This window comes from Taudactylus pleione, unplaced genomic scaffold (assembly GCF_031769625.1).
Source record: "Taudactylus pleione unplaced genomic scaffold, aTauple2 ptg000265l, whole genome shotgun sequence".
NCBI lineage: Eukaryota > Metazoa > Chordata > Amphibia > Anura > Myobatrachidae > Taudactylus > Taudactylus pleione.
The window spans coordinates 5,989,215-6,013,466 of record NW_028284667.1 but is presented as its reverse complement, the minus strand read 5'-3'; the positions used below and the strand labels follow the sequence as shown (position 1 = coordinate 6,013,466).

Sequence of the window (24,252 nt, the reverse complement as noted above, 5' to 3'; positions counted from 1 at the left end):
GACTCCACTCCATCAGCACTGCCATCAACTCCCTTCTCCACAATCGGTCCCCCTTCACAGAAACCGGACATTCCCAAACCGACCAGGATGGTGAACACTCTAAAAGAGAACATGAACATGAACACAGCAGGCCTGTCCATTGCCACAACAAGACCTGCAGATTTCTTTAGTTCAGGTATCTCACTACGACCTTTTCAATCCTCCCGGAACAAGTTCGCGAGCGACAGGTCCACGCTATCAGCCTTGTCTCCGACTTGTTTCTCCACCAGTTGATTGATCTTTTTGCAGTGAGTGGAATGGACCCAGGTATCTCTCTCAGCCACCTTCAAAGATGTAGTACTTGTCAGCAGCACCTGGTATGGACCTTCCCACCAATCAGTCAAACAACCTGATCGCAAGAAATTTCTGATCATAACATATTCTCCTGGTTCAACATCATGACAGTTAGTTTCAGGCATATCATTGGACAACAATTTCAGTTTCTGCTGCTGTTGTTTTAACTGCTTACTCATTGATATAAGATACTTTACAGTTACATCGTTGTTACCCTTCAAGTCTTCCTGTGGACTTATAATCAAATGAGGTTGTCTACCGAACAGTATTTCAAATGGGGACAGATTTAGAGGGGATCTAGGAGTGGTCCTTATACTATGTAGGACCAAATGTAACACTTCTGGCCATCCTAGTCCAGTCTGCCATGATTTTACTCAACTTATTTTTAATAGTCCCGTTCATCCTCTCTACCTTGGCACTGGCTTGGGGTCGGTAGGGGGTGTGAAGTTGACTATTAATACCCATCAGCTTACACATATTTTGAAAAACATCACCTGTGAAATGAGTACCCCTGTCACTCTCAATGATTTTAGGGATACCGTATCTGCATACAAATTCCTGAACTATTTTCTTGGCAGTAAACGCAGCAGTATTAGTGGCCGCTGGGTAGGTCTCAACCCAATTAGAAAATATATCAGTGCAAACTAATACATACTTAAGATTCCTGCAGGGTGGTAATTGGATGAAATCAATTTGTATCACCTGGAAAGGTCCATCAGTCGGTGGAATGTGGGATGGTTTGGTAGGGATTGCTTTCCCTATGTTCTTCCTCAAGCAGGTCAGACAGGACAATGCTATCTTTTCTGCTTGTGAAGAAAAACCTGGTGCGCACTAGTATGCTCTCACCAACTTGCACATACCTTGCTTTCCCAGATGAGTCAGATCGTGTGCTGCCTCAGCCAGGCTGGGGTAATATGCCTTGGGGGCTACTGGCTTACCTTGTCTGTCCCTCCAGAGCCTGGAGGACTCTTGCCCACATCCCTTGGACTTCCAAATGGACTTTTCCTGAATTGAACACAAATGTTGCATCTCAATTAATTTCAGCATATCATTTGTTTGGAAAGACATAATTTTTTCAGTGGGAGAAAACATTTTTAACCCTGCTACCCATTTTGCAGCTTCATCGGCTCTGTTGTTGCCCAGTGACACCGGGTCATCCTCACATGTATGGGCCTTACACTTGATTACTGCCACCACTTTGGGCAGTTGGATTGCTTCTAAAAGATGTTTTATGTGTCGGGAATGTGCAACTGGTGTGCCTGCTGCAGTCATAAAATTTCTCAGATGCCATAGAGCCCCGCAATCGTGCACCACCCCAAACGCGTACCTCGAGTCAGTGTAAATGTTAGCAGATTTGCCTGCTGCCAGTTCACATGCTCTAGTTAGTGCTACTAACTCTGCCACCTGGGCTGAGTGAGGAGGACCAAAAGGTTTAGCTTCTATGATGTCTGTGTCATTTACAACAGCATAACCTGTACATAATTCACCTGTGTCTGTTTGTCTATGACAACTCCCATCCGTGTAAAAAGTCACATCTACATTCTCTAAAGGTGTGTCGTGTATGTCAAGTCTAGCATTAAAGGTCTGACTCACCCCCCGCCAGCAACTCGTCTCCTTCCACCCTTTGTACATCATGTTGTACATATGGTAAATACGTTGCTGGATTCAGCGTGCTGCAACGTTTAACAGTGATGTTTGCAGGTGCGATTAGCGCTAGTTCCCATTTGGTAAACCTAGCCGAAGAGACATGTCTGGTTTGAGCAGAATTCAGCAGAGCAGATACAGCGTGGTGAGTGTATACAATCATATCATGACCCAATACTACGTCCTGACTTTTACTCACCAATAGAGCGGTAGCTGCTACACTTCTCAAACAGGTCGGGAGTGATCTCGCCACAGTGTCCAATTAGACACTGTAGTATGCTACGGGCCTACTGGCATCACCATGTTTTTGTGTAAGGACACCTGCAGCACAACCATCGGCTTCCGTACAATACAAATTGAAAGGTTTTTCATAATCAGGTATTCCCAATGCAGGTGCTTTTGTCAGACTATCCTTAAGATTAAGGAAAGCCTGTTCTGATTCTTCTGTGTGTATGACACAATCGGGCTTTGAGGAAGAGATTAAGGGCCTGATTCAGAGCCGGACGCTCTCACCAGAGCGCTCGCTCTGAATCAGGGCCCTCCTACCTCAACTTGGAGCGGCCTTATGGACGATCGCATAGCTGTAGGTTACCACCCACAGCTTATGCGAGCATTCATGATGATGGTCGCGATGGTCAAGACAGCACGTCCCCTTTGGTGCGAGACCCGGAGCGACGGCTACCCCGTCGCTAGCCGGGTCTCGTGCATGCGCACGACTGAGCTCCCTCCATTGTGCGCATTTGGGTACCATCGACCCGCTTGCGAGCATCCTGCGCTTGCGAGAGTGTCTGAATGAGACCCTAAGTCCTGTAAAGGCAAGGCCAAATTAGAAAAACCTGGGATCCACATTCTACAGTATCCACACATTCCCAAGAAGGTACGAATTTGCTGTTGATTCTGTGGCAGTGTCATGTTCTGTATGGCCTGGATTCTATCATTTGTGAGATGTCTTAACCCCTGAGTTAGGCAGTGTCCCAAATATTTTACTCGGGATTGGCACAGCTGTAGTTTGTCCTTAGCCACCTTGTGTCCTGTATGCGAGAGATGAAGCAACAAAAGTTTAGTATCATTCAAATATGACATAAATGAATCAGAACACAGCAATAAATCATCCACATATTGAATTAGAACAGATCCATTGGCAGGTTGAAAAGATTGTAAACAGTCGTGCAATGCCTGGGAAAAGATACTGGGGCTGTCTATGAAACCTTGGGGCAACCGTGTCCATGTATATTGCACACCTCTGTATGTAAGTGCGAATAGATACTGACAGTCAGGGTGGAGAGGTGCAGAGAAGAAATCAGAACAGAGAAATGGGTTGCATTTGGTGGGATCTGCATCAGGAAGACAGCTGGATTTGGCACTACAGGGAATTGGCTCTCTACAACCTTATTAACACCTCTAAGGTCTTGTACCAGCCTATAACCCCTCCCACCACTTTTTTTCACCGGAAAGATGGGACTGTTGGCTACACTAGCTGTACGGACTAAAATTCCCTGTTGCAATAATCGTTCAGTTATTGGAAAAACCCCTAATTCTACCTCCTGTTTTAGTGGGTACTGGGGAATTTTAGGAGCTTGCCTACCGCTTTTCAAATTTACCATTACGGGACTTACGTTTGCCATTAATCCAGTGTCCTGTCCATCCTTAGTCCAAAGGGAATCTGGAATTTGGGACATTTAATCTATCTGGGATGGATTTTCATTTAAGCTGGTAGAGTGATACATTATCCTTTGGGGAGTGTCCAACATATCCCGCACCTCGTGAGCAACTCTCTCAGGGATATCTAAAAATACACCATCAGGGGTGCAATATATAACACATCCTATCTTACATAACAAGTCTCTGCCCAGCAGGCTAGTAGGAGCCGCAGCAGCCAAAAGAAAAGAATGCCTGGTATGCAACGGCCCAATAGTAACCTCTGTGGACTTTGTTAAAGGATAATGTTCCACTTTACCTGTAACACCCATTGTTGGTACTGTCTCGTTGGTCACCCGTAAATTAACGGGAGATTTTGTCACTGACCTGGTCGCCCCTGTGTCTACAAGAAAAGGATATTCAGTACCAGCTACATCAACCATCATGACCGGTTCTTCCCTAGTACTTCCCGTTAACCTGGCTATCTGTAGACTACAGGTATGACCTGACCCCTAGCATTGGCTACCATTCTCCAATAAAGCATTAACGGCCACAATTGGAGCTGTGCCTGCTGGGCATTTCCTGTTCTCTGTGCATATCCCTTATGGGGATTTCCAGGTACTCTCTGGTTTGGGGGTCCTACCCTTTTTACTCTGCAGTTTTTAATTAAATGTCCTGGCTGGTTACAATTAAAACATATTCGTGGATCGGATGAAGACACAGGTTGTTGTGAGGTTTGAGCAGGGGGAAAAGGTGGTGGATATGGGTAGGGATATGGAGGATAAGGGTATTTTGGGGTATATGAAGTTTTTGAGTAGTGTGGGACCTGTGGTTGTGTAGGGTTAGTAGAATAGAGCTGTGTTTGCTGTTGTGTGGGATTAGTGAGGGCATATAACTGTTCAGGTGTAGGTGTGTGTGTAGATGCAAGTGTGTCTGTTGGCTGTGATGTTACCGTCATTCCTTCCAGAGCTTGAATACTGACAGCCATTAGTTTTTCGCTCTGGGTCTCTCTCTTCTTTGAAATGTTTTTATCATGTGCTATGGCAGATTCTATGAGTGTATCTATTGTGACTCCCCTCCAGCCAGGTTGTAAGGTCTGAACCCGAGTCTTTAAGTTTTCTTTAAGACCGTCCATGAGTACCGTGACTATCATTCCCCTGTGGTGAGTGCTATCTTTAATATCTTCCAGTGTACTGGGTGATAGCCTGCAGAGCCCGGTCGCAATACTCTTCTGCAGATTCACTCTCCTTTTGGTTTATGGTGAAAATTTTGTTCCAGTTAACTACTACCGGAAAATATATACTCAATTCAGTTACAATGCGAGAAATGTTACCTTGGTTTACTTGGTCTGTTAAGGGAACGTCACCATCCAATACACAATCCGTGATAAATTTTGTCATGTCGGTATTGCGTGGTAGACAGGCCCTTAACACCACACACCAATCTTTATTAGTTGGCTCATGAGAACTACCCAAATTCCTCAAAAATCTCTGACATTTGGCTAGTTCCTTTTTGGGATCGGGGAAATCATTTGTGATGGAATTTAGTTCTGCTCTTGTCCAAGGACAATGCATTACCACTTCCCTCGTGGGCACTACACCGTTTGCATCTGCATTTCCATTCGGAACAGTTATTGTCCGAATAGGATGCAGACCGGTAGCGCTGCTACCTTTGACCTTGTTACCTTGCTGGGGGTTTAATCTGTTGCTGCTACGTATGGTATTAACAACTTCCTCTGCGGGTGCAGAGGGTGTTAGCACTTCCCTTGCTGTTACCGATGGCGGCACCACTCGTGATTGTCGTGGTGTAGCATCTATCATTTGTACAGCATGGGAAATGGCAGACATTACAATAGGCTCATCATCCACATCATGAACATTTTCTTTATAGTTGCTTAAGAGAGGGTACAAATTGCTTGTTACATTTTTATGGGTATTTTTGATAACTGTACTTGCACCTCCATCCACATAAGGTGGGGGTGGTGCGCGTGAACTGCTGGCAATACCTTCCGCAATGCTACCTTGCTGCACATGCGCGCCATTTTGCGGCTCGCCCGCATTGCAATTCAGCGTTGCGGATGTATTCTCTGGCAATGCACTCGCAACGCTAGTTTGCGTCGCTTGTGCATTTTTAAGCCACGCATCCCCTTCATGCTGCCACAACTTTAAACATTCATAATATTTGACCTTTTTCTCTCGGGAACGCATCAGACTGATGTGATCCCGGACATTATCTAATACATCTTTATCAAAACTACCAATTTTGGGAAACGGTCTAACACTCTTCATCGTCATTTTAAACCATACATCACAATACCTTATTGCATAAATACCGTACTTAGTATGCATAATACGACGGACCGATCCAATCGGCGCTTCCATTAGCAGCACATCATTGTCTAACATCTCTATTGTTTGCGTGGCTCCCATTCTGAGACAACTCCTACGTTTTTCAATAAAGATTTAAACTGGTGAAAGACAGTCAGGATACTTTCACTTACCTGTGAACGTCTTGGAAAAAAGGCGTATTCGCAAACCTTATGGAGGACTTCAAGATGCTTCCACTCACCTACGGAAGTAAACGCCGCTTCCGCTCAGCAATCCCTTTTTGACTACCTTTCAACTGCTAGGGGGCAGCAAAGTACCCTTTGTGTTCCAGTTGATTTTGTCCACTCTCCCACCAGCTCACAATCACAATCTAGCCAAGATTATGTGGTTCAATTATAGTGTTCAAATAAGCCTAACAGATCACACACATTGATTACTGAACGCTATAATCACGCTGGGGGCCGAACTCTAACAAAAATAACAAACCATACACCTGCTTTGTGTAAAGTAAATGGTAAGCTGCTACCGAGTCACTAGGCCGTTCGTTACGCCTAGCACTTAAGGCTCCTACGATACCCTTAACATTTAAGTCCCGTGTTACACCCTAAACAAACACTCACAGTTACACACTTTTTTCCTGCGCAGAAAAATACATGTTAACCCAGATATTTAGCAACAATTGATAATGTAAACTCAATGGCTTTGTTTAAACACGTGGCAGTACAACCGGAAGTACGTATATGCTATTGTGCGACCAGTCGAATACACAATAATGCGACAACCACACAACCGTATGACAACCTTTAGCTGCGTACACAAAAGTGCGTCTTTACTGTGCACAAAACTGCGACTCAGCCACGTGTTCCATACTGCGGCACCCCTTTAACTGTTATGTTCTATCAACAAAGGAAAACAAACTTTTTCCTCTCTTGTCCCTGGATTCTAGTCAGCGTCCCTGGCTCACACAAAAACGGGTAGCGATTTCTCAGCACCGAGCGGTTGCAGGTAAACCCTGCATGTGGCCACTCCACCCTTTGGTGAGATATCGATAACCATATGTGCCGTGTGAGTGGGTAAGTGACTTCACTACGAGCCCCAACTAACGATACTGCCTTTGAACTTCTACACACCCCTGTCTATACCTTCTGATATCCTGCTTATAAACCTCAAAGGATGATATTGTTTTGCGTACGCAGTCATACAGTAAATAAAGACTCCAGACCTAGAACCTGTGGTTCCAAAGCACAAAGTATTATTCAAGTAAAAGTACAGTCAGTTACACGCTATGATCTTAACTACAATTTTAGCGCAAAGGAATTATAAAGACCCAAGTACAGTTATACATACGCAGCGCTCTCTGGACCAGATGTAGGCATCAGCAAGAAACCCCCGTCAATCAGCATTCAGCACGAAGACTGGAAACCCAGGGTCAGAGCACACATATTTATACCCCCCCAGAGATAGACAACACAATAGAGAAGTTTGTTGTTAATACCATTGGTCCTAAAGGAGAGGGCATATGTTACAAGGCATCTAACAGGTTGGTTCAAATAGACACAGTCCAGCCTCTAACGACTGGTGGACTCTGGTTTCCTGCCTCATGCAAATCCTAACAGTTGGTCATATAATGTACATTTTGTTGCTTGAAGTCTCTGCGGTCCATAAGTTGAGAATGCATGTTGCGATCTCTACATCGATGTTACCGGAATACTGTTGAGAGAGTACGCATCAGGACAATACCAAACATGGCTTATTTATCACGTATAAAACCTTAGTTGCAAAATAATCTCTATTTCATAGCAATTATAGTAAATGTGCATTCTTGAATCTTATACCTTAAAGCTTATGGAACCTTGTATGTGAAAATGTAATGTGTGAGTATGTGGGGTTTGATGTAAAGACACTAGTTAACTTGGGGCAGATGTGTGTGCATGAAGCTAATATTCGGTGTTTTTCATACAGGATCTTATGCATTCGCTAATATGTGACTAGTTAACTGCGCAATTGTGCGTATTAATGTGTGTATGAGAAATGGTGTAAGATGCAATCACATGATGCTAATAGTAATATTGCCACATGTACTAAAGTGTGAGTTTATCTAAAATGGCGCTTGGGCGGCCATTCGCAAAATGGCGTCTTGCGATATCATTTCCAAGATGGCGTCTTGCGGCCAGTCGCAAGATGCCGTCGCTGCGATTCAATTTTAAACTGATCTTGTCTCGGGCCAATAATCCAGCTTCGACAAGCACAATGCGCTCGCAAGCGGGTCGATGGCCGGGCAGTGCGCATGCTCGAAGTGGGCACTGCGCGTGCGTGAGCCCCGGAGCGAGCGAGAAATCACTCGCTCCAGTGCTGGCATCAAATAATGGGCGGCTGTCGATGTTGATCAACAGCTCACCCCGTTTGGTAGGCAGGTCGGGGGGGGGGGGCTGGCCAAACGGAGGCGTTCCCAAAGGAACGACTGCAGTTTGGGGGCGGCCCTACTGACTTCACGAGTGAAGTCAGTGGGGAGCTTCCAGCTGTATTAGAGCCGTAAGCTCACTGAGGCTTGCGGAAGACGAGACCCTACCACAAGGGTCTTGTCGCAAGCCCCGATCATCATCTGGCCGCTTGCTAAAGCTGTGGGTGATCACCCACAGCTTAGCAAGCGACCAGAAGGCCAGTCAAATTAAAAAAAAAAAACTTCCTTCAGACCTGCAAGCTGCCTCCGGCAGCGAGCGGGTCTGAATCAGGGCCAATATTCCATTGTGCTCATTTGCTGGATAAATGTTACACATAAATATATTGGCCACAACTCTCACCTACCCACTTCTCCTACCTCCTGCCTTTGGGGATACAAATATTGGTGACCATTCACCTATAGGTGATTTTTATCATCTCCAACATCAGGAGTACATTTTACATATGTCTGCGGCTATAAAAAGGAATTATAAGACCGTTGGAATAGGTGCCGGCTTTTTTGATGTGCACACCTTACACATCTACTATACGACATTGGACATCAATTTCTGCAATCCATTTATATTATGCTATTTAAATCACTAAAAGGAGTGTGTGCAGTACTAATATTCTAAGAAGCACAATTATTTGTTATATGTATATATTCTTGAATTTTTAAATATTCTATATTATTTATTATGCAACCCATTATGTGTCATTTTTAGTGTGTTTATCATGTGTCAAAAATTCATAATTTTAACAGATGAGAAGCGGCCTAGCTATGAAATATCATAATTCATCCATGACTTAGTGAGACTCGAGAACTGATGTAGAAAAGGACGATAGTTACATTTTACGGTGTCATGGAGGGTCGCAGGAATCTGGATACCTAGGTATTTAAGACTAAAATTACGCCAAGAATATGGAAATTGGGATTGCAAAGACTAAAATTACGCCAAGAATATGGAAATTGGGATTGCAAAGAAGTAGGGAGGATTGATCCACACCATAGGCCAAGGCCTCTGTTTTGCTGGTGATTAACCTATAATATGAAACAGCTGGATAAGTTTGTAGAATATCACAGAGGGCAGGTAGGTGTTACGGATTCCTAGGCTGCTACGTGTAAACCCCTAGAATCCTAGGCTAGCGAGGTTTTCCACCACTAACAGCCATCCGCTGTTCCCTTAGAACTAGAAGACGTTCATCGGTACTTAAGTGGCCATCTGGACTTAGGGCCTGATTAAGAGGCGCTCGCTCTGAATCAGGGCGGGTTTTTTTTTATTTTGGGCCTCCAGGCCGCTCGCTAAGCTGTGGGTCACCACCCACAGCTTTTGCGTGTGGCCTGGTGATGGTCGCAATTATCGCAACCATCGGGCTTGCGAGGAGACCCTGTGGTAGGGTCTCAATTCTCGGAAGCCCGAGTGGACTCCCTGCTCTAATAGAGCAGAAAGTCCACTACTGACATCACAAGTGATGTCAGTGGGGCTGCCCACAAATGCAAGGCATTCCTAAGGGAACGCCTGCGTTTGTGCAGCCAACCCCCCTCCCCTCCTAAAAAATGGAGCGAGCTGTCAATGAACATTGACAGCTGCCCCGTCTTGTAGCGAGACCCGTTACAACGGAGCTGCCGTTGCAGTACGGGTCTCGCGCATACACACGCTGGAGATGGCGCATGCGCAGTCGGAGACCATCGACCCGCTTGTGAGCACTGTGTGCTCGCGAGCGGGTCTGAATCAGGCCCTTAATACTCAAAGTAATAGAGGAAAGTCAGTAGTATGGCTAAGAAGCCGATGGTGTGGCTATGAAAGCCGATGGTGTGTCTTTGTATGCCGATGGTGCGCTTAAAGCTGGTAGTACAATTTGAAGAGTTGATGCAGTGGCTTGGAGGCCAGTGATGAGCTTTGATAGCTTATGGTGCAGCTTTGTATACCGATGGTGCGCTTAAAGCTGGTGGTACAATTTGAAAAGTTGATGCAGTGGCTTGAAGGCCAGTGATGTGGCTTTGAGAGACGATGGTGTGGCTTTGTACGCCAATGGTGCGGCTAGAGCCGGTAGGACAATTTGAAGGGTTGATTCAGTGGCTTGAAGGCCAGTGATGCAGCTTTGAGAGTCAATGATGCAGCTTTGTACGCCGATGGTGAGACTAAAGCCGGTGGTACAGTTTGAAGAGTTGATGAAGTGACTTGGAAGCCAGTAATATGGCTTTGAGAGCCAATGGTGCGGCTTTGTATGCCGATGGTGTGGCTAAAGCCGGTAGTACAATTTGAAGAGTTGATGCAATGGCTTGGAGGCCAGTGATGCGGCTTTGAGAGCCGATGGTGTGGCTTTGTATGCTGATCGTGTGGCTAAATCTGGTAGTACAACTTGAAGAGTTGATGCAATGGCTTGAAGGACAGTGATGGCTTTGAAAGCCGATGGTGTGGCTTGGAAGCCAGAAGCAGCTTGGAGGTTGACGGAGCGGCTAGAGAGCCTGTGGAGTAGCTTGAGAGCTGGTAGCAGCTTGGAGGCTGACGGAGCAGCTGGAGAGATGGTGGAGCGGCTTGGAAGCCAGAAGCAGCTTGGAGGCTAAAGGAGTGGTTGGAAGCCGGGGAAACAATGTAAACTACAATCAGGAAAGATGAGAACGCTATAGTCAGCGAGACGGCAAAAGTCCAGCGGGCACATATAGGGGAAGGAACCAATCATGCCATGTTGTGGACAGCACATGACATCATGCGGAGTCCGGATCACCTAGCAGCTGCCGGAACAGGAACCGTACGCCAAAAGGAGGTACATTACTAGAAGTTGTGACCACGACTTGTAACAGTAGGGAGGATTCAGAGTTTGTGACAGTAAAAAGGTTATTTGAAATCTGCACAAACACCTGTGATTGCAGCCTGTGAAAGACAAAATGGAGCCTCCACCTTTACCTCCAGCAAATAAATACAATTCAATAAAAAAATGTCCCACAATGGCGCATCTATAGTATAAACAGTTCAACTTGTTAAATAAAGTCTTACTCTGGAATGATGTAAAAGTTGAAGTATTGGACTTTATTTCATTTTTCCACTTGTCTTGTGTTAGGATACAATCCTCAATCCTTTTTATAAGGCAAGATGTTTTCAATGCACTCCCCTTGCAACATAAGTTTTTCACTCTCAAAAGCAAACAAAAAGCAGGAAAGTGCAATATTACCAAATAAAGGTTACAATTTATTTATCCATCACACTCACATTTAACATACTGTATATATAAAAGTGTATATCACAACAATGGTGGGTAAGTCCTAAGGGACCACATCTAAACAGGTTACCCTACTCCAAAGAAACAGAGATGGAGCTGCCAAGTCCTGGACACCGATGCTCCTGCTCCTCGGTTAGGCAAAGGTAGGTTCCCTCAGTGTTCTCCCTAGGTCTCCAGATGTCACTGTTAGATGCATTTTGGGCAATGGTGCTTCATCAGAAGCTTGGTGACAGTCCCAACAGATCAGCTATATATACCCATGGCTAATGAACAACCCGCCTAGGTGTGTATGTTTTTTCTCACCTTTCTGTGATTGAATTTGTGTCAGGAAATGACAAAACACCTAAAAGAAAGAAGATGGCCGCCATTTGCATTCCATCATGTGTTCCACCTGGTTTTAGGCCAGAAACAGGAACAAAAATGGCCCTACATGTGTTCCAGCATGCGTTCCATTGACAGGAAGTTGCTGGATTCCTATGTAAAAGTGCTGTAATCGATTCCAAATGTATGTAGCCTTCTGCAAACTTGTCAGGTCATTGCTTATTGTCAGGGGCGTATTAAGAGAGGAGGGGGCCCATGTGCAGTCTCCATCTGGGGCCCTCTCCTCTCTCTCTGGTGACTGGCAGCGCACTGAGTGCCGCGCCACAGCAGTAGACTCTGGGTACTAGTCTGTGCCCTGGGGTGGGATGATGAGGAAGAAGAACTAGGGCCAACTCTGTGATCTTTTTCAATTACTAAATAACGGCATTCCTCCTCAATTTTCAAAATGGCTGGGAGTGTATTGCATACAAAATGAGCCAGGACAGAGCCCCTCATCGACTCTGGTAACCGCACCAAACGTATATTGTTCCTGGGAGATCTATTCTATAAGTAGTCAAGTTTGAAAGATATAGCAATATAACAGAAAAAGGTTATTTATAATTGCACAAACACCTGTGATTGCAACCTGTGAAAAACAAATTGAAGCCTCCACCTTTACTTCCAACAAATAAATGCAATTCAATAAAAAGATGTCCCACAATGGCGCATCTACAGTATAAATAGTTCAACTTGTAAATGTTAGATGTGGCTTATGCGTTATATGCCGAACAGTAAAGGGATTGAGTAAAATCAAGGAATTCCATGGGGATGGTGTAAATTCCCCATAAGAGAGTATATTACATGTAATTCCAAAAATGTTATATATGCTTTATAATGCAAATGCGGACTAGTGTACATAGGTAAAACTACAGTAGTGGAAATCTAAAAACCCGCTTAGCCAAGCATGTATATAATATAATATAAAAAAGGGTCATATTGGTATATGTACGTTCCCAACCAAAAAATGGGCGCTGCCACGCACAGATATATCCTCCTTAACTAGCTCCCAATTTCCGTCCGCAACAGAGATCAGCCCTACATATGTGCAGTGAGCGCTACAGGATGGAGCTGATAACACAGCCGCCAGTAACCGCACATGTGCGGTTGTAACCATACACCCCAAGGCCTTGTGGGACATCGCGGACGTCAGGAATGATGTCACACAAAACATGCCGTTTTATCGTGAAATTCAATCACAAACCTCCCTTTACATAGGGGATAAATAGCAGGCACTCCAGAGACCCAACATCACCCCTGAGGAAGTCCTTATAGGATGAAACGCATTGGGACCGCTGACCCAGGTTCTCCATTTGTGGACTTTGTTACCTTTGAGGACTTGGTTACCATTATAAAATTTAAGCATACCTTTTATTTTATGTTTCCTAAACTGTTTCCATTTGTTAATGTATCCAAAATAAAAACCCTTGTTAAATGTGCTGATGGGGGATCATTTGCATTTGATTTAAAGCTTGTTGTGCACCCATCCTGTACATACTGTATCTGTGGAATACTAAAGGGATACCAAGAGACCTTCTGGAAATATACTAATACATGCTATAAATATAGCACTATTCAATGCGCAGTCTTTATTCTATTTGCCACAATACATGTGTAATAAGTACTACACTATATTATCTCTTTCACTTATGGGCTTGTATGAGCTCCTCTAAGGTTATACAGCTGATGAGATCCAAAGTCCATTCAGCTCTGTGTGAACCCTGCAAATTGGAATAAGATAAGCCTCAAAGTTTTTTCTTTTGGTACGCACATTTGATTTTAGCACTGGTCGCCATTTTGTTTATATATATATATATATACACATACACCAATGTCGACGGCACTCGGGTGACGATGGAACAAAGATCCGTCAGAACGTTGGAATAATTACTTGTTGTATTTGAGCTTTATTCACCCAAGTGCCGCCGACATGTATATTTGTGGGATTCAGCTGAGTTCCTAACGGAGGACACCGGAGTCTGTTTTCTTGATTTTACATGTGAGTGCCGCTTTTACAGTATATATATATATATATATACAGGGCCGCTGACAGCCACGCTGGGCCCAGGTGACAGGGGGCATGACCTAATCGTGGGAGATGTGGCCATGCTCCCTTAGAAATCAAAAATAATTTTTGTGGTGCACAGCCAATGGGGGGCGCGATCAGTGTGATCGCTCCCCCCATAGGCATAGGAGACTGCTCCGGCTGCTGCTTTAGAAGCCACGAGCAGTCTCCCAGTGCAGCCCAGCACACAGCAGCGTGTGCTGAGCTGCTGTGACATAAGAGGGAGGGGGAGTGGTGCCGGACCCGGGCCCCCGCCGAGCCCCTCCAGCAAGCTCGGGCCCGGGTAATTTGTACCCGCTCCCCCCCTCTCAGCGCCTATATATATATATATATATATATATATATATGTTTTTGCCAACTTTAGAATGTAATATTCTATTTTTAGTAGTATGGATGTAAGTTTTTTATATTCTAATTTATGTATTTGCATGTTTATGGACATTTATGGTTGTTTTATGGACAATGAGGGAACCTACCTTTGCCTGACCAAGGAGCTGGAGCACCGGTGTCCATAACTTGGCAGCTCCAGCTCTGTTTTCTTTGGAGTAGGGTAATCATGTGGCACCTGTTTGGAATTGGTCCCAGGGGACTTACCCACCATTGTGATATACGATTTTATATATATGTTAAATGTGAGTGTGATAGATAAATAAATTATAACCTTTATTAACTTATGTTGCAAGGGGAGTGTGCATTGGAAACATCTTGCCTTATAAAAAGGATTGCATTCTACCACAAGAAAAGTGGAAAAAGGAAATAAAGTCCAATACTTTTACATAATTCAGAGTAAGACTTTATTTAGCAAGTTGAACTATTTATACTGTGGATGCGCCATTGTGGGACATTTTTTTGTTGAATTCCTTTTAAACAACTGTAAAGTCACATTGCCTGGTGTAAACAAGGGACATATATTACTGCTATCTCTTGCCGTAAAAGTGGCGCATATGTTACCCTTGCAGCGTTGGACGTGTCTTTTTTTGCACACCAGGGGTACATATTATTCTTATAAAGCTTTGGGAGTGCTGCACTATTAATGAAAAGCTTACTGATATTACGTGCAAGTACTAATGTACACAAAGGATAGTGGACTATGCTTATGAGAGTTTACAATCTAAAGGGAGAAATGAAACAAGCAAAACACAAGATGTGGGCTGTGGAAAAAACAGGCTAATTGATGTGTGACACACGGAAAAAACTCTGCTGAGGACAGGAAACGTGTGAGACACATGTGAGAGGAATTAAGAAGAAATATTGATATTTTTACCATTAGTTTATTTCACCCTATCATGTTACGCATATGCAGTTTCTGTCAGCTATAAATATAATCCATTAGCTATTTTATTTAAAGGTAAATGTATAATTGAACATTACATTTTAACATTTTCTTTATAATCTACCATTGACTCTTATTCATACTTTGGAACATTCATCACATATGTATTTATTTTATTAAAGTTTTTCTAGATTCAGTACATCCAACTATGAAGTAGGATAGAGATCAAGCTTTTTTCTCCATCAAATTATGTAGAAACTGTGGCCCTGGTTCAGACCCGGTCACTCTGACAGAGCGCTCGCTCTGAATCAGGGCCGGGTTTTTTTTTGTTAGAACGGCCTCCTGGCCGCTCGTATAGCTGTGGGTGACCACCCACAGCTACAGCGAGCGGCCATGATGATGGTCGCGATGGTCAAGACCATCGCGACCATCGGGCTTGCGACAAGACCCTTGTGGTAGGGTCTCGTGGCCGCAAGCCCCAGAGAGCTTTCAGCTCTAACAGAGCCGGAAGCTCTCCACTGACATCACTTGTGATGTCAGTGGGGCCGGCCCCAAACGACAGGCGTTCTCATGGGAACGCCTGTTTGGGCAGCCACCCCCCCCGGCCCGCCCACCAAAAGTGGCGTGCTGTCACTCAACATTGACAGCTCGCCCCCTTTGTTGCGAGACCCGGAGCGACGGAGTGCCCGTCGCTATCCAGGTCTCGCACATGCGCACGGCGGAGCCGGCTCCATCGTGCGCAAGCGCTCTGGACCACCATCGACCCAGTTGCAAGCGCTCAGCGCTTGCGTCTGGGTCTGAATCAGGCCCTGTGCCAGAGCCTACTGCTCTTGCTCAGGCCTCCGGGAACATGGCACACATGCCTTATTGCCACGGACATCACTACTGCACATCCGCAGGCCTCCGGGAACATGGCACCCGCGCCTTATTGCCACAGACATCACTACTGCAAATGTGCAGGCCTCCGGGAACATGGCACCAGCGCCTTATTGCCACGGACATCACTACTGCATATGTGCAAATCACCAGGAAGATGGCCATTGCGCCATTTCCCCTGTTATTAAAGTCTGCAGAACCGGCAAATGCAAAACTCCGGAGAGGTGTGTACTGTGATACCTCTATATGGGGCCTATTCATCATGACATAATTATCACTAGTGATAATCATTTTTTAAACTCGCTGCATGATTAAAAAATGTTTTGTAGTAATTCATCATGCCTCCCTAACAAAAGTATCATTTCTGAAAAGCTGCTCTTTTTGCAGAGTGAGCTTTTCACCTGCAGCTGAGGTATCCAGAAGGATTTCCTCACTGCTGCATGTCTCTGCTCTCTCTAATCCCCAATTTCTTTCACCCCCTAAGCCACTGCCGGTGTTTTGGATCCAGTCACAGCGGGTGTCCGTTCTGACCCCCCCCCGCTCGTGTCTGATTCAGCCCCGCTCCCCCCCATGCATGTCTGATCTGGCCCACCCTTCCCCTCCGCAGGTTTGCCGGTCCAGCCCCCACCTCCACCCACGGGTGTCCGATACCCCCCACCAGCAACTGTCGTATCCTCTCCTCCCGGCTCATCTGTCATCTGTCAGTGTGTCCGGGACACTTGTCTGCAGTGCCTTAATAGATCCCTCTCTTGTGGCTGGCATGTAAATCTTCACAGGCGGCCATGTAAACAGCACCCTGTGAAGATTATCGGGGGCTGAACGCCATCTCAGGATGACATTCGGTAACACCATCAAGTTCTGAATAAAATGCTTTTTTGGAACTTGATGAATGGCTCTGACACTTATTATTTACAAAATTATGTGAAAATGTTAATTTGCACATGCTTTTGTAAAAAATAAGTGATGATGAATAGGTCCCTACTGTATATGTTGTTCTTCATCTGTATCCTATTAAACCTAAATTACACGTTTTTTAAAATTCTTTTTTGATGATTTAGCATTGATTTATACTGTTGTCTGATACACATGAAGAAACATAGGGTGAAAGTCTGACTGCTTTACATTTTTACATGTGAGCGATTGTTATTATATGACCACAGTATAATATCATTATTCGCCACTATGTACATCACAGGAGGCCAGGCAATTACCCACAATTTGCTTACAATAAAGGTTCTTAGTACCAAAACACGTTAAATTGGTGTGGGATAGAAGCGGTGTGGACTATTTTATGGTATCTACAAGGCTTGGTTTTTGTATTGTGTTTCATCATGTCACACCATTGGTAGTAGCACATATAAGACATTCACCAAGGATAAAGCTACTGCCATATAATAACAATAACACCCTTTCATGTCTATCTGCTACCATTGTTCTAACCAAACAACAATGATAAAAATAATAATAATAATAATAATAATAATAATAATAACACTAATTCCCTTTGATGTGTATTAGGTCGCCCCCAAACCTCTTATGGGGGAATTCAATTCAATGCGCTATTGAATAGCGACGGGAGGGATTCCTGAAGCTATTCAATACACCGTGCTGTTTGGGTACGCTAAGGATTTCTTCTCGCACCCCCCTTTGGATGTGAAGAGAAATCTGACCAAAGTGCCGGTGTGCGGCTGTTTTTCTGCATACTGTAGTGCTAACAGCCGTGCGCCCGGGACTTTGGTCAGAGAAAGCCGGTTAACGCGCCTTAATACCCTTGTTAAGGCGTGATGACCACGATAACCGGCATTCACCGACCACACAGCGCACTGAATTGAATAGTTCCGGGAGCTCACCGCTTCCGGTGCTATTCAATTTGCGTTGAATTGAATCGCCCCCTTAGATTGCAAGCTCATTGGGGCAGGGCCAGATTTACCTTTTGTTTCATGTTATTGTATGTAACTTGTTTATGTCATAGTCCCTTCAGTGTGCAGCGCTGTGTTAGATGTAAGTACATTATAAATAAAAGATAATAATATAAACTCCTGACTAAGGCTTACTTATCTGAATAAAGGACATACAGTGCATCCGGAAAGTATTTACTTTTTCCACATTTTGTTATGTTACAGCCTTATTCCAAAATGGGATAAATTAATTTTTGTCCTCAAAATTCTACACACAATAGCCCATAATGACAACGTGTAATAAGTTTTTTTGAGATTTTTGCAAATTTAATTAAAACCCCCCCCCTAAGAAACATTTCATACAATATGTGCTTTCTACTTGTTACCTACTTGGAACAATAAGTGTCTTTCTTTATCTTGTATAGTTTTTTTTTTTTAGCATTGAAGTAGAATGAATAATTCCCTTGCTGGAGTCACCCCTTCTATACCATCCTTTTTGTATTTCTTAAAAAACTTTTTTATAGATTGATTTTAATTATATATTTCCCTTTTTTTCATCTTCAACTTTAGAGATTAATCATAAAGGTAAGTTACCAGAAAAGTGTCATGTGTATTTCTGCATGCTGTTCTTTTTAAAAAAAATTGTGAATAAACTATTTACTAACTGGTTATTGGTTACATACTAACCCTTGTTGTATAATTTTATATGTAAAGTGGCAACATCACTGTTCAATATATGTATAATTTCATAGTAGAAGGATATTTATCCAAATAGCTTTGTAATAGTTGGTATACACTGAGGACCTCATTCAGAGTCGGTCGTAAGCGGCCGCTTGGTCGTACGCCTAACGACTGAGAAACTGAAAAAGGAAGCAATCGCACGGCTGGTTGGTCGCAACCAAAGTGACGCCCATACGTGAACAAAGCACCTCCTCTAGCTAGCGAGTGATAGCAGCTAGCGATCGAGTCAGTCGTTGTCAGTCGCTGTATGTTAATTTTCTTCTGATGGTTGCGGCCGCTTGTGTTGTGTGCAAAGTACACCAAAAATTAACAAAAAACACATAGAATAAGCCATCCCCATGAAAATTATTTATTCTTATTATTCGCTAATGCAAACGCAGTTGAATCAATTACAAGCCAATTAGCAGTGTTATTAGCTTCAACAAACGATTATTAGCTGCTTACATTGTGAGGCACAAAATAGAGACATCAATCCTAACATCAATAACATTCGATAGTATTGATTATACTCTGGGGCTTGCGTGAGCACAAACCCAAACTCAAGCTGGACGATCAGCCAGGCCTCGAACCTGCTTGCAGAGTGATGTATTACTACTTCCGGCCTTCTATGTCGGTCGTAGCAGGTAATTTATGTACGCCCCTAAAACGCCCTGAAAACGGTGAGGAACGCCTGCGTTTTCACACCACCACCCCAGTCAACACCCACAAACTGCCTTTCATGTCAATCAACTCTCGGAAGCCACTTCCTGCTCGTAAGCCGTACGATCGACAGCATTTTGGATCGCAAGGTCTCGTACGCACATGCGCACAACTAACCGTACGCATGCGTGGTTTTGAAACATTGGGTGCGTACCACCGAGTGGCCGCTTACGACCGACTATGAATGAGGTCCTGAGTTAAATACAAAGAAAAGAAAAGATTCTGCACAGAACCTTATTGGACTCCTTAATGTAAACCAACCATCTGTTATTAGTATACTAATTGTATCATCAAATATTGTTGGTGGTGCTCCCAAAGCCCAGTAAAGTGTATACAAAAGAAAAAGAGGAAAAAAGTAGGACTAGTCGCTGGGGCACTCTTTATGAATAATTATATAAGTATTGTAAAAATTAACTTTTAATATGCATCAATAAAATTATGCGGTACCATACAGCCTGAACACAGTTGACAAATGATATACAATAATCATCTGTTGCAAATGAGGTTTTGATTTCATAATGAAATCCTCTGGCGAAATATTTATTAAATCTACATTCCACTGGGTATGAATTAGTTTTAGGGCCGTATTCAATTTTAGGCGTTAAGTCCGGATTCGCTGTAATTTACCGCCGATGACGTCATTATCGCCTGTTTTAGTTTTCCTCCTAGCTAGTCTGTGGATCGTGTAGTCGTTTTTTTTTTTGCCAAGTACGTGGATTACTGCGGACACTATCGTCAGGATATAGGTGTGTATGATTTTTAATCTGCAGGGCCATGTTTTTGGGATATTCTACGTGGAGAAGGGGACAGATTCATCTGGTATAGCAAAGTATGTGTGAATGGGTAGGTGTGTGTAATAAACTTATACTGGACACGGTGTGTGTGTTTTGTCTTTTTTTAACTATTTATTTTACAGTGAAAATACAGGTGCCGCATGTCTGCTGGCACTTGTAGTTCCACAAGTGCAAAATGACAGGCATGCCGGCACTTGTAGTTCCACTGTAAAGTACAATAGTGTTACATTATTTGACCCCCCTATTACCCCCATACCCACCGCTCCAGGGGTATGGGGATGAGCCCCAGGCTTCAGTGTAAGCCTGTGGTGCTCGGGAGAGGGGGGACCCTTTTTTGGGGGATCCCTGACTCCCCCGAGATCACCGGCTTGCGCTGACCGACTTGGGGTGTAATGCATTGGACCTGGAGCCCCGGTGATTGGGTCTCCGGGCAGTGGCATTACACCCCTGTCGGTTGGGTCTGGTGCTAGTCTTAAATATAGGGGGCTGGTTTGGCTTTTGGGGGAGGACCTTATGTAATTTTTTTTGTAAAGTTTTACTAATTTTTTTTACAGCTTAAAAAAAACGGGTATTTTCGGGAAATATTCTAGGGACCCCCTAAAGATGTGTAGGTATGGGGGATCACTATGGGTACCCCCATTTTTTACTACTGAAGGAAGTCGGGGTTTCTAATAGCTGCGGCAGGGAAAAAGACCTGGCAAAGCTATTTAAAAACCCAACTTTCTTTTGCAGGCAAAAACAGGGGTACACATAGTGATCCCCCATGTCTGGACATCTTTAGGGGAGTCCCAGGCATATTTCCCAAAAATTACCGATTTTTTTCGTAAATGGGGTCAAGGGTCATTTTTAAAAAACAGAGAAAATTTTTTAAGGGACTATAACAAGTGAAATAAAGTCTAGATTTGGGGTTTAGGGGTGCAAGCTTATAAAAATTAGCCTGTACTCTTGGGAATGCCCCCTTAAAACGAAATGTTGCAAAAAAAATGTAAAAGAAAAAAAATCGGGACACCCCCCCAAAAAAATAAATAAATAAAAATTTGGTGGTGACAAAAAAAAAAAAAGTCAAACAAAACCCCAAACTAACGAAATGAATACTGGTGGGGTCCCCAAGTATGTGGCAGGTGTTTTTTTTATTGCGCAGAGTAGCGACAGGTGTATATTTGCAGAATTTTTAAAATTACCTTTAGGGACTTAAATATATACTAATACCCATTTTCATGTACCCCAAATTTGATGGGACCACTTTTAAAAATGAAAAAAAAAGCTAAATGCTCTTCTGCATCACTTCTTCAACGTCGGGAAAAAAAACACCAGCCATGGCTATTTAAAAACCCCGACTTTCTTCTGCAGGCAAAAACGGGGGTACCCATAGTGATCCCCAAGGTCTGGACATCTTTAGGGGGGTCCTACAATTATTTCCCAAAAATTCCCATTTGTTTTCGCCGATCCAAGTATCGCCAGGTCCCGTTTTCACCTACTTTCAAATTGAATACGGGGATGCAGGGGCACGCGCGCGATACTTTAACGCCTGGAAAACAGGTGAAGCCAGCGTTAAGTCCGGGGCGTGTTAAGTTAACGCGGCTCGGCTCAAATTGAATACGGGCCATAATTGGAAATGGTAAACAATGAACATGTATAGTAAACACAAAACTTGGTTTTATTGCTCTGCATGTGCATATCTAAATCCCAATTATCCTCTTTTGACCTACAGCACCTGGAATTCCCAAGAGGTCTCCCATCTAAGTACTAACCAGGCCTATCACTGTTTAGCTTCCAAGATCAAATGAGATTGGGGAATCAAGTGATGTATGGCTGTAGGTATAATAAAGTTGGGAAAGGTTAATCGCACCAGCACTAGGTCAGAGCAAGACCATAACCATAAATGTAGGACTGTCACCATGAGTAGTCCATTTTACAGTGTTCAAAGAAAGTGATGCATGATCACACCTTATTTGATATTACACGTAGGTTCTTGTTTTATACCAGTGCTAATACAAGCTTATATTACGTGTAGTGGCGTCCCTCCGGTGCGGGGATGGAAGTTGTGAGTGCTGCGCAGCCGCTCAGGCCGAAAAGGGGACGTGATCTCGTGTGAAGGGACGTGGCCTCGCAGGACGGGGGCATGGCCTCACTGCCCGATCCCTCTCGTCCCGTTTTTTGAATATTATTGGGAGAGGGTGCAGGGGGTGCTGACTGCACTGTTTTGCAGCACCCAGCTCCTGACACTGTGGGGGAGTGTCAGTCTGCACCTTGGTGTCACCCCTCGGTGGGTGACACCTGGTTGCGGCCCACACCCCCCCTGTGACGCCACTGATTACATGTAAATAAAGAGTAGAGGAGTGTTAATGGCAGGATATTTTCAGATTATGCATACAGTTGGTATATATTAAATCCTCACCGAATAATTATTAGATCACAGATTGTATGCCCAAATAAAACATTGCATCACAGAGTATCCTTAATGTTTTAAATAGCTCATTAAGTATCTATAATATTCAATATCCAACAAACAAAATTCAAATGGTATTGCATACACTATTACCAAAAATTCCATAATTAGTGGTTATATATCATTAATACTGTAGTGTAACATGCACAGAGAGCATGGCATGTTTTCCCTTGTTGGGGTACATGGAAAAAGGACAGAATAGCATTCACAATTTTCAGTATAGGCATCCACGTAGCTAGTTACTAACTTGCATCTCATTGATGTGTTAAGCCACTATTCATATGCATGGTATCCAATAAGCATAGTAACCTTATAGGAAGTTAATGAGCTATTTAAAGCATTAAGGATACTCTGTGATGCAACATTTTATTTGAGCATACAATCTGTGATCTAATCATTATTCGGTGAGGATTTAATATATGGGTATGCAATACCAACTGTATGCATAATCTGAATATATCCCGCTATTAACACTCCTCTAGTCTTTAGTTACACATAATTTAAGCTTGTATTAGCACTGGTATAAAACAAGAACCTACGTGTAATAAATAAGGTGTGCTCATGCATCGCTTTCTTTGAACATTGTATTTTAAATAATAAAATGGACTACTCATGGTGACAGTCCTACATTTATGGTTATGGTCTTGCTCTGACCTAGTGCTGGTGTGATTTACCTTTCCCCACTTTATTAAACCTACAGCCATACATCACTTGATTTACCTTTCCCCACTACAGCCATACATCACTTGATTTACCTTTCCCCACTACAGCCATACATCACTTGATTTACCTTTCCCCACTACAGCCATACATCACTTGATTTCCCAATCTCGTTTGATCTTGGAAGCTAAACAGTGATAGGCCTGGTTAGTACCTGGATGGGAGACCTCTTGGGAATACCAGGTGCTGTAGGTCAAAAGAGGATAATTAGGATTAGATATGCACAGGCAGAGCACCAAAACCAAGTTTGTGTTTACTATACTTGTTCATTGTTAATCATTTCCAATTAAAACTAAGTCATACCCAGTGGAATGGAGATTTAATAAATATTTCGCTGGAAAATTTCATTATGAAATCAAAACCTCATTTTCAACAGATGATTATTGTATATCATTTGTCAACTGTGTTCAGGCTGTATGGTACCGCATAATTTTATTGATGCATATTAAAAGTTAATTTTTACAATACTTATATAATTATTCATAAAGAGTGCCCCAGCGACTAGCCCTACTTTTTTTCTCTTTTTCTTTTGTATACACTGAGTTACACAAGAGAGGATTATGTAATATAATAATGTGGTCATTTTTACAATTATAAAGATGGTGACTTTCCCTTAAAAACATGTTTATTTAAAAGCACTTAAGTATAGATATGAAGTTAACACTGATAAGACCTCTATATCTTTTATATATTGTTATAAGGTTGGAATATCAAAACAGAAATACTGTATGCAAAGTTGTGCCAGAATATGAAAGATGTCCTACCTGTTTGTAATGC

At 43.3% G+C, this 24,252-nt stretch overlaps 2 pseudogenes; one reads left to right on the top strand and one right to left on the bottom strand.

Moving 5' to 3' along the window:
* Positions 1-22,008: 22,008 nt before the first annotated feature.
* LOC148513975 (5S ribosomal RNA) lies at positions 22,009-22,126 on the bottom strand (annotated as a pseudogene).
* Positions 22,127-23,552: 1,426 nt separating this feature from the next.
* Positions 23,553-23,670, top strand: LOC148513974 (5S ribosomal RNA; annotated as a pseudogene).
* The last annotated feature ends 582 nt before the right edge of the window (positions 23,671-24,252 follow it).